The sequence below is a fragment of the Lepidothrix coronata genome, unplaced genomic scaffold (genome assembly GCF_001604755.1).
Source record: "Lepidothrix coronata isolate B3197 unplaced genomic scaffold, Lepidothrix_coronata-1.0 Scaffold258, whole genome shotgun sequence".
NCBI lineage: Eukaryota > Metazoa > Chordata > Aves > Passeriformes > Pipridae > Lepidothrix > Lepidothrix coronata.
The window spans coordinates 897,186-912,908 of record NW_016690438.1 but is presented as its reverse complement, the minus strand read 5'-3'; the positions used below and the strand labels follow the sequence as shown (position 1 = coordinate 912,908).

General features: G+C 35.4%; 1 protein-coding gene across 4 annotated transcripts in view; it reads left to right on the top strand.

The window, feature by feature from the left end:
• Positions 1-6,634: 6,634 nt before the first annotated feature.
• Positions 6,635-15,723, top strand: part of TBC1D5 (TBC1 domain family member 5) — a 290,939-nt gene continuing 281,850 nt past the window's right edge. For all 4 annotated transcript variants that reach the window (XM_017835483.1, XM_017835481.1, XM_017835484.1 and 1 more), the window contains exon 1: positions 6,635-6,702. The gene's annotated coding sequence lies outside the window, so the exon portion shown is untranslated. The remainder of the gene's footprint in view (positions 6,703-15,723) is intronic.

Sequence of the window (15,723 nt, the reverse complement as noted above, 5' to 3'; positions counted from 1 at the left end):
TTTTTTTTTTTTTTTCTCCATTCCCTCTGTCATGATGCCTGTAAGAGTCTCAATGATCCAAACTGGCCATAGTGTCTGGATGGTGGCATGCTATCCCTGAACTCATAACGTTTGTCTTTCAGCTGGAAAATTTTTGGCTACGCTACTTTCTCATTTTGGAGTATGTTTTATTGGTCTTCTTTCTACACATAGCCTTAATTTGACCTTTAACTGTGGAATTTATTGTAGTTGTGGAATTTATTGTAGTTGCAATTCTTTACATAAAAGTTGTCATCAGAAGATGTCATCAGTTGCTTTCCACTTTTTGTTTCCTCTCAGTTTTTAGTAAATACACTGAGTACTGTTAGTCACATGCTGCTTCTAATGATCAATCTTCACGATGAACAATTAAAATACTTTTTAAAGATAGTGAATTGTAAATAGTATTTTCTTTTGTTTCTACTTTAATCTAGGTTTAGGCATCTTGTGAAAATGTTTATATAAATTCTAACTTAATCATGGAATCATAGAATATCCTGACTTGGAAGGGACCTACAGGGATCATCAAAATCCAACTCTTGGCCCTGCCCAAGACAGCTCTAAGAGTCACACCATATGCCTGAGAGTATTGTCCAAATGGTTTTTGAACTCTGTCAGGCTTGGTGCTGTGACCACTTCCCTGGGGAGCCTGTTCCAGTGCCCAGCCACCCTCTGGGTGAAGAACCTCTTTCTAATATCCCGCCTAAACCTCCCCTGACAAAATTTCAGGCTGCTCCTTGGATCCCGTCACTGGTCCCCACAGAGAAGAGATCAGTGTCTGCCTTCCTCTTCCCCTCACGAGGAAGTTGTAGACTGCAATGAAGTCTCCCCTCAGTCTGCTCTTTTTAGGCTGAATAAACCAGGTGCCCTCAGTCATTACTCATAAGGCTTCCCCTCTAGACCCTGCACTGTCCTTTGGACACTCTCCAATAGCTTAATACCTTTCTTATGTTGTGGTGCCCAAAATTGCACACAATATTCAAGGTGAGGCCGCCCCAGTGCAGAGCAGAGTGGGACAGTCCCCTCCCTTGACTGGCTGGCAATGCTGTGCCTGATGTCCCCAGGACACAGTTGGCTTTCCTGGCTGCCAGGGCACTGCTGACTCATATTCAACTTGCTTTCGACCAAGACTCCCAGGTCCCTTTCCATGGGGATGCTATCCAGCTTTCATGTTCCCAATCTGTCCATACATCCAGGGTTGCTCCATCTCAAGTGCAGAATCCGGTATTTGCCCTTGTAAATTGTCATATGGCTGGTGATTGCCCCAATCCTTTAATATGCCAAGATCTTTCTGCAGGGCCATCAGAGTAGTCAACAGTTTAGTGTCATAAGCAAACTTAGTGTACCTTTGAGTCCTGCATCCAAGTGGTTTATGAAGACATTGAAGAGCACTGACCCTTAAGTGGAGCTCTGCAGAACCCCAATAAGTGATTGGTTGCCAGTCTGATATAACCCCATTTACTCTGATGTAAATTAATCTGCTGTATTTATGAGTCAGAGTAGGACTAATTTGGCTCAGTCAGCCCATACATAATGCAGTTTTTAAATTTTACTGGTTTTTCTCCATAGCTGACATGACCAGGTCTGTAATTTTTAACACTGTGAAGTTTAAAAGAGAAGTGGGGATATCAAGCATTTTTAGAAACTAGGAATTATTTCTATTTTCTGAGATTATTAGATATTTACACATAAAGTGTAGATGAAGATTTTATTAGTGAATTTGTCTTAACATCTATCTCCCACAATTTTCTTCTCCTGTTTATATTGAAGTTTCACATGTAAGTGTAAGATCTCTACTCCACCCTTCCATTTATCCTAATGTCTGCCTTGGCTACAAAAGTATAAACCTTACAGTTTGTCTTCAAGGTGGTTAACTTGTAGCACTGCATTGTACAAAAGAAACGAAGGTCTTTCTGCATTGATATTTGTGATGGTAAAAAGGGCATAGTGATTAGAACAGAATGGATTCCCTCTTTCTGCAGACCCACAGGCTTTCTCATTATGTTCAGGGTGAAGTTAAGATCTGTTGAAAATAAAGATGATGTTTCCCAATAAGGGAAAGGTTGAAGAGAATTTATTTGCCTTATCAATACTGGTCATGATGCCAGACCTTAGCTTAAGGAAAATACCTGTTAAGTAAGCAACAGAATCCTATCATATATTCACTAACTTTCTCATTATTTTAAGGTGGCAGTCAAGGCTTTTTAAAAATCAGAACTGAAGTCTGTTAAATAGTGTTTTAGAGGTTAAGGTGCTTGCTCATGATTATGGTAACATAGATTTGAGTTTTTTATGTCCCTGGTCGACTATAGGAACTTGAATAAGCATTATGTATCTATGTGAGTGCTCTAGTGTCTCTGTTGCTTTCTATTGTGGAAAATGTGTCTCAGAATCTCATGGTGTATAGTCTCACTTGAAATTAATTGGAGCAGCAAGGCAAAAAGAGAATGGTAGCAGAACTTGCAGTGTACAATGCTCACCTGGTTACACTCTGCACCTCGTTCAATTATTTATAGAAAATAGAAAGATTTTGTATTTTGCAAATTGAAATACTTATATTGATATTAAAATACACTGAGAAAGGGATTCGGCAGCTCTTGCTTTACCAAAATTGGAGCATAATCCTTTAGTCCAACAACAATTAAGACCTAACTTAGGAGAGCCCTTCTGTAGAACAAGACATGACCTGGTCTTTTTGAGAGTAAGATGCAATATCCACTCTTTCGTACGAATAGACATAAAGAAGAACAACCATTAATTTTGGGAGATAATGATTGCACACTGTATGAACTTAGATAATAGTCAGTTCTTCACATGAAAATTTGTCCAGTTTGTAGTTTTGTATTTTATAACTCAATGGAAAGGGTATCACAAATAAAAATATAATTGCAAAGAATAAATTTTCAGCGGTGTAAAAAAAGAGTAACCAATTCAGTTAATATGTTTTGTGTTGACAACAGGAATGTTTTGGCCTTAACTGTATTACTTGAGAAAGGAGGATCTTAAATGTAAGGTTGTACTCTGTCATATATATTAAAATCAAGAATTGCATGACTAAGGTTCTTTGAAAAATAGCAATGAACTTTTAAGTAACACATGTGAATGTTTAATAAATGTAAGTTACTTGTTTGCCCAGTCCATTTATTTAAGCATAAATTAGGTTTCATAATTTCTAATTCATAGAAAATACATTGTTTTAATAAGTTTTAAGCAGTAGAAGAGTGCCTTTAATTGGAAAACCAAATCTTGGTACCAAAATAAAGATCCCTTAGTTTGGAGTACTTCCAGGTTAACGTGTTATGAAGAAGTTCACAGTGAAATTTGCAGTGAATACTGCAAATCAATACAGTGAAGGGTTAATTGTGAAAACTGATATGTTTTATTTTCTTATAAATCAAGAGGTTGATAAAATGTACACTTACTGTTGATCATTAGAATACAAAACTATCTGTTAAAATCAATTAACATGCATATCTGATGACTGATTGTATAAATATGAAAGTCAAATAATTGTAATCGTTAACCATGGCTTCAGGTCATATGAGTTGTCAGCTCAAAAAAACTAGAGGAGAAAGAGGTTGATTTGCATATATTTAATGTGGCATGCTGTACATGTGGGAATTGAGATAAACCTTTGCTAGTAATCTGCTTGTTTTTATCTAAAAATCGACTAGGAAACTTGGGTTATAACAGTGAAGTGATCTATGTTTTTTATTGATAGCAGTTGATTCAGTAGTTTGGGATTTAACATTTTACTGTGTTTTAATATTTTAAAATTGATTTTTTATTAAGACACAATTGGAAGAAGCTGGTTAAAAAGTTATTCAGAAATACTCAAAGTTCTTACCAGAAACAGACTCAAAATTTTCCTCTAACAGATTGTGAGACTGAGTTACTTTTACAGTTCTTAGTTACACTTATCAATATGTATAGCAAACACTTTTTTTACTTTTTATTATTAAAAATAAATCAGAGATACATTAACAATTTTAATGAAGTACTGTACTGAGTCACAAAACTATGTTTCTATGTGTAGTGGACCAAACAGTTAATTTTTAATTGAATTTATCATTTGTAATAAATACAGGGAGGGATTTGTGGCAGAAGAATGAGTCTTCTGGCCTGGAAAGGATTTATGCATTATTTAAGTTCCTGAATGTAATAATCCATTGCAAGGATGGTTTGGTTTGGTTTGTTTTTTTCATTGATAATGCAAAATACTTTGTGTAACTTATAATAATTCCAAGAATCCTTGAAAAGTGAGTCAGAATATAGTGGTCAGTACCTTACATTAACTATAATTCGGTTAATTAGGTCTGTCCAGCCTTTCTCTTTTCCCGTTTACTCTCGAACATTAAAAAAAATCCTAAATTAGATCCAGTTCCTTGCATTATCACCCAAATTAACTTGACTGCCAACAACATGGCCTCCTCTGAGTCGCACTCAGCTTCTTGGATTGGGCAGAGTACAGAATGTACATAATTACTTGATCTTTACTGTTCTTGCTCTGTGAAGTACACCTGAATGACAATACCTTTTGCTTTAGTGTTCTTTTGACAAATCTTTCTCATGATCTGTTGCATAAAGGCACCTAAACAATGTTGGAGGGTTGGGGGGAAAAGGACCAGCTGGTAGAAGAGAGGAATGGAATCAAATTCAGTTTCTGTCCTTTGCCTCTTGTGTAGGATGGAATTTGCATGTGATTGCAAGAGAGAGAAAGTTGGCAGTATCCCACGTCATTGGCTATTTTGTGTCCTTTCTTAAAATGATTTACATGTCTTATTTGATCAGGGAATTATGACCATCTAACTTAGACAGAAGTAGTTGTGTGATGAGGTGAGTTCTGTAACCACAGATTAGAAACGCAAATTAAACATGAAAGTAATTAAAAACTAAATAAATTTTAAAAGGAAGAAAAAATGTGTGTGTCAGGTGTCACTAACTGTAGTTACAGTTTTAGTTCCACTGCAACTCACTGGTGAAAAATCACTTTGCTACCAGAGGTTCCAAAGCTGCAGATGAATGATCTATGACTAAGTGGTTCTCCCTATAGAAGGTCTGATTCCAGAACCTCAGGATCATTCCTGAGCCATTATATGTCCCAGTAATCCTCAAAATCTTTCAATGTGTGACAGCATAGACTGCTTTTACAAGGACCCATGGCTTTTGAAAAGAAGCATTTGGGATATATATGATTTGTTTAGGGGGTGGATGGGATTCACAGATGTGGTGTGGGAATGAATTGTCATTTTCAAACAGAAATCTGTGCACTAAAAGAGAATACCTTAATAAAAAAAAGTCTCATTTGTCCCACTTCAGAAACACATACTGTGAGAAGAAAGTGCTTCATGTTCCTTAAAATATAGAAGTTTTTGTACTTTAGTGTCTTGGGGCTTGCAGTGTTATTAGCTCAAAGGGGAGGTATACTTTTTCATGATGACTATATTTAGCCAGGAGGAATAGTCCTTTTTAAAGCAAATTGAAATGAGTGTATGAGAGCGTGAAATTATCAGCAGCGCTGGTGCACATTTACATTACTTCTACATAGTCTTTTGAATGACCACACAACAGAACAAGTACTTCATTTCCACTGTGTTGATTTTTCTTGACAAAACATGGCAGTCTATCCAAAGGAGGGTGTTTAGCCAAGATAAATATAAAATTTATGATTAAGCAAAGTGTTTCCTTATTATAATCCCTAAAGAGACTTTGAGACTTGTTAAATATAACGTGCCCAGGTAGTTTTAAGAGTAAATTATCCTTTATGCTTTTAAATGCTGAAATACAGCAACACCATGAGCAATTTGAGATATTACTTGCAGAAACAACACTGCATACTGATTTCCTTCTAAACAAGTAGCAAAATCTGTGCATATATACAATATATAACCTCAAGTTTGATGTATTCCTTCAGTTGTACAGTCCAGTCTAGAGAAGAATCCATGTCAGTAGCATGGTTTTTAAAACTGTCTCACTCTTTCCTGTATGTAATGTGTGTTATGGAAGAAAGCAAATAAACCTTTTTGACAGAATGGATAAAAATTGATAACATGATTACACTTCTGGCACATTTCTTCAACTGTTGTATTTACAGAATACCACTTTGAAGAAAGCTATGGCGACTGTCAATATTATTTATTAAAATAAAAGGTGAATGAAAATTGATTCAGGAGAAGAGTGGATTTTGACCTTTGTGGTACCAATGTTGGTTTTGGAGTGCAGTATTCTAATTAAATTGTGAATGTACTTAGTGGATATTAAATGATCTCACTGTATTCTTTCAAGGACTATGAACTTCCAAAATCAAGGATAACATTAGATGTCAGCCAAGTATTTTGTCCTTCTCGTGGTTTGTCTTTACATCTGAATTAGTGCCAGTTTGCACAGATTGTGTGTCAGCTTAAATACAAGAAACAGGCCTCAGTCTGCTTGAACTCGTTCCACCAAAGACTTCTAAAAACTTTCGGTAGTCTGCAAACTGTAATGGTTGTTTCACATTAAGTTGCTTTGTAGAATTATAAAACGGCTTTTCGTGTGCTTTCAAATAAAATGTTGTCATCTGCTAATGAATGAGATACCATCTGTAATAATTAAGGTTATTCTACTTGTTTTCCCCCTGCAGCAAAACTTCTGAAGGTTTGCAGAAGACAATAAGAGAACCACCAAGAAGGCTATTGCAGTGTGGTAAGTACTGCACCCAAGAAAAATAAAGAAATATATGAATTAAGAATGTTGTGAAGAGATTTTCATTTTTGGGGGGGAAAACGAGCTACATAAAGGGATTACGTGTAAAATACAGAGCAGGATGTATTGTAGCAATCAAGTTAATAATTTACAAGGGAAAAACTGCACTCTTGTAAAATCTAAAATTGTATCCTTGTGCGTTGTAATCAGGAATTCACCAATAGCAGTGAAAAATATTACTCTATCCACCAAAGATTGATCTAGTTTATATACATTTGTTTATTTAAAACTATCAGAATTTAGAAAATCATTGCAGTTTTGTAGGTTTGTCATTTGTTTTAGTGACTTATTGTTTAGGTTATTTTGCAGAATTATTTATTTGCTGATTTATTTATGTATTTCATTATTTATTTATTTGATTATTTAGTAAATTATTTATCTGATGAATTATTAATACATCTTCATGACATGCTTTAAATTATTTATAACTTAATTTTGAGTTTATTGCTTTTCGACGCTGCATTGTTACTGACTAGTTTTGATTTTTTTTTTTCTTGGTTCTTGAAAATTAAAGTACTAGCTCTAAGGCAAAAGTATATTCTTTGCAGAATCCGTAGACGGTTTTCAATGAAGTAATTTACCATGTAGATACTAATTTTGTTTAGTTTTATATTGTTTAATACCACTTTTCTACTTATTTATCTTTTGCTCCTATGATTTCATAGGCATGTCAAGATCAAATGAGTGACCTTTAAGGGTCAAAGATAAATGTTTACTTTAAAACACGTAGAAACAGAGTAGTTTTATTTTCCCCTTAGTAAGTACTCTTTAATTATTCTTAAGTTATCTTGAGATATTTTTGTCCAAATAAAATGGATGTTTTTAAAAAGAGACTCTTGATATTTGAACTAATACATTTAATTTCTAATAAGAAAATAAAATATTCACATTAATAACTCATATGGAGAGTTCTTTCTTAGTGGCAAGGTTTTAAATACATGGGGAGGAATGGTGACGTCTTTAGACACATGCAGAAGGAGATACGTGTCGAGGGGGGAAAGGTGGATAGTAGGGTTTTTTTTCCCCATGGTGTTTTTTGCACGCATAGGAATTTATAGGCTCTGAAAATTCAGCGTCTGTGTTGTTGTATGTAAACTACTTTCAGGTTCTGTGATCTCAAAGAATCATTTCTAGTGCACAACATAGTGTGAAACCTGTTTTTGTGTTCCTTTCTTTTGCCAATCAAAAAGGTCAAAAATGTCATCTTTTACTCCATAGAGTCTTCAGTGAATGTATAAAAGCAGTGTAAGGGGTCAGTTTTTTAGGCTTTACATATGAGCACCAGCTCAACAGAGTTTAAAATTGGTGCCTGGAATCACGGTGTGACTCGTCCATTCTGACTGATGGCCTTTTGAGAACGGATGAGCCGCCTTGTTCCCAAAGTCGTCTATTTGGCCTCAGTTCCCAATGAGTACCTCGTCGGGCACTCGGAAGCCACCTTGCAGGAGAGGGCTATAACTGACAGCCCTGTTTCAGAGCTGTAATGAATAGGGCAAAGCAGCAGTTCCTCTGCAAAAGTGCCGTGTGCATAATGTGGCCTTTATTCTGTGTTTAGTGCTTGAAATGAATTACTATATACTTTAAAGTTTTAACACAGCATGGAAAGGCTGCATTGTACATTTCAAGTTTCAATGCTGTTGAAATACAGTAGAAATGGCCTCTGTAGACAGGTTTCACTATAGAACTTAAATTATGCATGTGTATATCCAAATTCCTTATTTTGAAATATTGAATGTATGAATATTTAATTTGTATCTTGCTTTAGTATCTTCATATGCTTGCCTTAAAGGAAGCTGTTTCCTTTGATTTATATACATGGATAAAAATGTGTGTACAGTATGTATCAATGGTTTTTCTCTCTATGGTGTTAGATGAACAGCTTTAGATAATGATAGCTACTGATTTTTGTTCTGCAGCTTGCTACCGTTGTATAAAACGTAAATTTGTCATATTTGTTCTATTAATTTTACTTGAATCTCAAATTCATTTGCTTTTCAGAAATATTTTCTTAATTACATGCATTAAGAAAAGTCAAATATGTTGCAGATCTTAATGATGCAGTATTTTTGGTCTGTGCACAGTAACAAAGCTCTGAATGTTATTATTTGGGGCAGAGTTCCAATCTGAAATTTACATTTCTCCTTATTTGAATGTTTTCACTGAAGCTGAGAACTCCAAGGGAGTTCCTCAACATATACTGGTTTATGCAACACGCTCTATGAAATTTAGTACACTCTTATTTCCTTTTGTAAATGAGGTCTTATTGTTGAATAAGACCTATTATAAGCAGTTACAAAGGTAAGTGCTGTCAGTGCATTCTGCCACCAGTTTCTTGGAGTATGAAACACTCCCTGAAAGACGTGCTACTACTGTTATGGGGTAATATAACGCAGCTTATGTGTTGGCACTGAAAGTAGCTACTTCATAATGATGACAAGTGAAAGTACAGCCAAAGGTCACATTAAACAAGAGATTTCTTTCACACCTCATCCATTTTCTGGATGTGGTATGAAAATAGCTTTGTTCCCTACACTTCAGTATTTTTAAAAAAGAAGTTATCATTAAAGAGATTTTTTTATGCCTTGTATATTACTTAGTTGATGTTTTAGGAGATAGACTGTGGAATCCTAGCATGCTAAATTGATGCTACAAAAGTGTTTGAAATTAGCTTAAATTTTGGTTGCAGTTAGACAGCACAAGTACATTTCACTACATTTTTTGGTTTGCAGATTTGCTTAAATACATAGCTTTGAGTTCTGGAAAAAGAATTATTGATGTGTGTTGTGCCTTAACTCAGCTGGCAGCTAAGTATTGTAGCCACTTGCTCGCTCCCCTCTCTACCCTGATAGGATGGGGAGGAGAATTGAAAAAAGGTAAAACCCATGACATAAGAACAGTTTAATAGTTGAAATAAAGTAAAATATAATAATTATGCTAATGATTATGATAATAACATAATAATAATAATGAGAAGGGGGACAGCAAAAAGAGAGGAGGAATGAAATCCAAGACAAGGTAGTGCACAATAAAATAGCTCAGCAGATGCTGACTAATGCCCAGCCTGTCCTGAGCAGAGATCAGTCCCTCCTGGCCAACTTCCTCCAGTTTTTATACCGGGCATGACATTCTAGGATACGGAATATCCCTTTGGCCAGTTTGGGTCAGCTGTCCTGGCCATGCTTCCTCATGGCTTCTTGTGCACCTCCTCACTGGCAGAGCATGAGACACTGAAAAGCCCTTGACTTAGAGTAAGTACTGCTGAACAACAACTAAATCAGTATCTTATCAACATTATTTGCATCCTAAATCCAAAATGCAGCACTGTACCAGCTACTAAGGAAGAAAATGAACTCTAATCCAGCCAAAACCAGACAGTGTGCAAAGTGGTATTTATATTAGTGTTGCTTGACTATGGGTTTATTCTTCTTTTCGTATCAATTAAAAAGAAAGATACAGATTTTTTTTTTCCTGAATTAGGGTCTGTTCAGAAATAGGAAAAGAGTGAACCTGTCTGTGTTGACAGACAGTTTCTTAGCTCTGCTTTAAAGAAATCCTACCAGTATTGTGAAAGGATGATTTACACTGAAAATGGCTGACCAGGATGCTAAAATAAGGTGTCATTTAAGAAAAATGATTAGTAAGTATTAGATAATGAAAATGAAGCTGACTTGTTTCACAGAGGGTGCTGAACAGTTAGGAGATACTGGTTGGGAAGCCTAAATCTGGTATATTATTGGTAGGTGTATTTCTGTTCTAATCTAACTCCATAGAAATCGCAGAAGCCATATTAAGCTCTTCTTCAATTTATGTCATACAGATAAAAGAATTTGCATCTCATGAGTCACATATTTCCTGTTGTATCTTTAATACAGCCATTTTTAGTATTTTTCTTGCCTCTTTCCTCTATTGGTATGCTTGGAGAGTCTGTGTGTAGGAGCTTGTTATTTCACCCGTGAGGCAAGGAGGAGTTCAAATCAATAGCAGCGTGTTGTTGACACTAAATGATGTTTCTTCTTGCCACAATAAGACTTGATTTTGTCATTCTAATGACGCTAGCTTGCTTCACAGAATAGGGATCAGCACTCTCTCAAATCAAACTTTACAAGTTTAAAAAAAAATTCCTTTGAAGGAAATACTAGAGAAATACTCCAGTATTTGTAACCAAACACATGCGTTGGCTTTGTAAAATGAATATTCAGGTTCTGTTTCACTTTGTAGGGTAGGTGCTTTGCAAGGCATTTTGGAAATTTATGTTAGAAGATGTTGGATTGATCAGAGCTGATGAAAGTATGATATTTTGAAAAGAAATGTTGCAATCATTATTTAAAATATAAGTTCCCATAAAATATGGATGGTAGTAAGACTTCAGCTGAAAAACCCTAACAAAACAAAAAGCCTCAAGCTAGTAGAAGTTATGTGTGTTTCACAGAAAAATCTTTGCAGCACTGCCTAGAAAGAGAATCTCTGCAAGAGGAAATAGGTACAGCCAGCAAGACACTGCCAGGCCTTGTCTGTGATTGCACTCTATAGCATGGTCCAAAAGGAATAAGCAGTTGTTCTCCATTCAAACTAAGGATCCCACAGGGAGACAGGAGCTGTAGAAAGATGTGAATTTGGGAGGAGATAGTGTAATGATAGTAAGCAATAGTATGATGATAGGAGCTTATGGGCATAATGTTGGTACCAGCTGTAGGTTATTAAGAAGCATGGGGTCTTTTGTACTGGACATCTGAAAGCATTAACAGAGATGAATCATTCTATTATATTATCAAAATATCTTCTCCTTAAAACAATGTGTTTGTGCATTCATATTTATATCTTTCATGGTAGGAAATATGTTACTTTTTTATCTGAAAGAACTTTAAAAGTTATGGCTGCATGACTAAACACTCACATTGTAAGTTATGAATTGTTCTGTTTGCACTGTTTTCATTGTTTTGTATTTTTATGCAAAACATGGGTTCTCAGATGTTCATAGTGTAAACTGCAATCTAATAGTTCTTACAATATCTCCCCTTCTGACTTCTTCTATGTGATTTTCATAAAGCAACCTGACATAAACTGTGGCCTTATTGTGATGACCTTTCCTGGAGAGGAAATGCCTCCTGTTTTGCAGACAGTGAAATAAATCCTCATGAGAATTACAGTAATTAGTTATATTTCAGTAACGGTAATGAATATCACATAAACTTTAAGCAGAATTTGGTGGTGGTTTGAGTTTTTTTTTGATTATGTTAACTGCAGGGAATGAGTAGCACCTAAAAGAAGGTGGCCAGCAACTTCAGAAACATAGCTCACTAAGTTTATCAGCCTCAAATCCAGAACGTTTTTTATGATTCTGTTTCTCATCAAAAAAGGTTTTAATGAGTTAGATCACACATCAGGAGCACTTTGCAAGTTTGCTTATACAAACAATACACTTCTACCTTGGTTACAACTTACTAGCAGTGTGGTAGTCAGAATATCTTATTTATGTCTTCATTCTGTCTCCAGTGCTTGGAGAAGCTAAAAATCAATTTTTCTAATGTGACTTCCTCTTATTTGCATTAAGTTAGCACACTTGTAGAATACCACTAGCATGCTCTATCCTGTCATATGTAGGTATACTGTCTTACCATATACATTAAGATGCCTACCAGAAAGAGCCTCTAACATCTTCTCAGCAATACAGTGAAGAAGGATGTGCCTAGTGTGGGTGCTTGTCTCTACTGAAACACGTTTTTCCTTTCAGCTGAAATTCTGATCTTGTAGACATTTGAGTGTAACTTAGGACAAGCTGATAGTAGCACTGAAGTTGATGAATATATTCTCTTACAGCATTATATTTAGTAAACACTAATTTTAGGCTATTTTCTTTATCCTAGGCTCTTACATTTAACATATGGCTGTAGCTGGATTTAATGTTCCTTACTTTGTTTTGAGGATCAACAAACATTAAAAACATCTCTTACAGTGGTTGCAAAACCAGCAAAAATATCAAGTGCCAGGAGCTTTGGTATTCTCCCTTTTTTGATTGTTGTTTGTATTTTCTTATGTTTCTTATATCAGGAGGTGTATGAATGTAAGTTACTGCCATGTTTCAGTTGGCCAGAGTTTTAAAAGACTCAGAGCATCTGGGACAGTCCCATTTTATCATATTTATCTCAATTCTAGCATTTCATACAGAAGGGTTTAGATTAATACTGCAAAAGTTAACTTCTGTGTAATAAACTTCAGCATAAAATCCATATGATTTATAGTTTTGCATTTACTACTTCTACTTCTTTCTGGTTTTATGCAGTTCGTTTTCTGTACAGTCTCTGTTTCTGTACTCCTTGCCCTGGTATGTCTAAGCTATCTTTAATTGGTTCAAAAGAAAATTTTCTTAACGTTTTCATTCACAATTTATGAAAAGTTCTATTTGCCTTGCTACCCCTACTTGGTCTTAATAAATCTCTGTACTACCTGGGAGTAAATGCCAAAATAACTGGGAATTGAAAAGTATATTTTGGTAACAACCTCAAAAAACCCCTTATTTTTCTTTAATCACCTAAAAAAAGTACTACTCTTATTACTCTTTCTTAGAGAGCGCCTTTGTTGTATGCATGTGCCTGCAATACATTCTTAGAACAATTAGTAAAACTATGGGCACATCTGAGAGCATATTCTGCATTTTTAGTGAAACATATTTGAATAAGTAGCTGATCTATGGAGTAGAGTTGTCCATTGATTCTAAAGATATTTTTTTCTGTGCTCAGACAAATCAAGATGGTAATCATTTATAATTTCTTGCTTCATGAAAAGGAGTGATGAATAATATGATTGGAAGGAATGCATGAGTCATGAAATGAGGAGCTGGGCAATCATGGAAAAATTCACTTAAAAAACTCTCTTCTGCTTACCAGGATCTGTAATGTGAGTTCAGTTTTCTCTAACATAATCCAGAAATTACAATGGTAGAAGTTTTAATAAAAGCCTTGGATGGATGAACAACAGCTCCCTCAAGTTGAATCAAACATTGGTTGGTGGGTTGTAAAAAGAAGTTTTTTAACTCTCAGCTAAAAATGATCATGAAAACAATGATCAGAGGACACTCTCTCCTCGGACCCCCATTTGAATGTGAAAATAAAATGTCTGAAAATATACTACAGTTAATATGGAATGAATATAGACCCTGCAGTCCTGGAAGTATCTGCACTACAATGAACTGGCTTTTATAAGAGCTGTTTAAATATTGATAATTGGTAGACCACTTCAGAAACTCTTGTATTTCAGACGTAGATCTGTATAGCCAGTCAACATTTGTACTCTTTTCGTTGGATGTCCATAAAAGAGAATAAAACTGAGTTTTAAACCATTAAATAAATGGTTTAATTTGTTGTAGCTCCACCTGCAAAAAAATCCGGTTTTCAGTTTTTCTCCCATACTAAAATCATCAAGAAAGTGTTGAATAATTGCACAGTAGAATCAAGCACCAACTCTGTGTCCCAGGCAAGACTCACATAACCAGCTGTTGTTCTCCCTGCAGTGACCTGGACTAGGCAGCCTAGCATCTGCCTCTGTTTTCTTTTCAGTGACCCAAGCCAGATTTCTTCAAAACCTATTGCTGATGTTTTCCCTGCAGTCACTCATGCTAATTTCTTTTACATGCTGCAGCTGTTTTTGAAAGATCTTTATTCTTTTTTTTTTTTTTCTGACTTACTCTTTCTTTAAATTTAAAGAGATGATTTTTTAGGATTCCTGAATAATCTTTAACTATAGAACTGTTCTGGTTGTCTTGGTTTAAGGCATATGTCAGCACTGTAGAAAAAGGGCAAATTAAATTTACTTTCCAAAGGAAAGCTTAGTCTTGCCTGTGGTCCTTATGGGCAAAGAATCCTGATCTTGAACCAAGTTAATTATATTCATTTAACTTGTGAGAATCAAGGTGAATTTTTTGGTGATGGTTTGGAACAGAGCAGAGTTCAGAAATGCTTGGAAGCAAAAATGTAGATATTTTGCTCTGTGAACCAACAGTATAAAAAGGTTGTGTGGCAAAATGCTCTGACTGAGAAGAAAAGGCTATTAATGATATAAAACTGTTAATTATGGGATTAAGCTGACCTCAGGAAGGCAATATTGCTGAATAGCTAAATGCAAACCAATAAAGTGTAAGTTTGCAATTCTGGAGGAGATACAGCTCAGCTTTCACATCATTGCCCATGGAAATTATGGAAAATCTTTTAGAAAGGCTAATTTTTTTAAAGTAAAAGAATCCGAAAGTTTGGTTATTTTTTTTTCTTTTTCTGTAAAACATTGAAATTTTGAAGCGAGCCCAAGGTTCTTCATTCTTTGCACATTTATATTTTAGGAGAGACTGTGCACCTTGCTTTCAGTTTGCAGTCTTAAAATTCCTTTGGCAACTTCAAAATAGTTTATGTGGGCAAGTACTCTGGCTACTACTGAGCGACTGGATTGTGCTTTCACTGAAAATACAAATGATATGCATAGCATGAACATTTTATCCTTTCTAGGTCAACATGAAGTGCTTTTTCAGCCATCTTTGTTCTGGGGCAGCTAGTCTAATAATTGTTTGAATAAATACTACTCTACAATATAAACTGAAGCATAGTAAGGGCGACTGTTTGGGAGAACCACTTCAGGTACTGGAGAAGGTAGCCTTGCTAAGCCCCTTTCCCTAGCCATGTGTTTTCACCACTTTTATGCTGCTTGTGCATCTATGCATTCTTTTGCTATTTTAGTTTTAATCTTTATCAGTTTTTTGATCTGACTACATTAGTGCCAGTGCTAGTTCAAGGAAGAAGTGAGAATAAGACAGTTGAAGAGGATAGGAGGCAGTCATGAAGCAATACTCTGAGCCAGTGCTTAGGCATGGTGAAAACAATACTGCTGCCAAGTACTTAAAATGCACTGGTAGTAATCGCTTACGGTCTCTGAAGTTTATCTCGCTGTATTTTGCAACAACAGGAGTGCAAATTATAA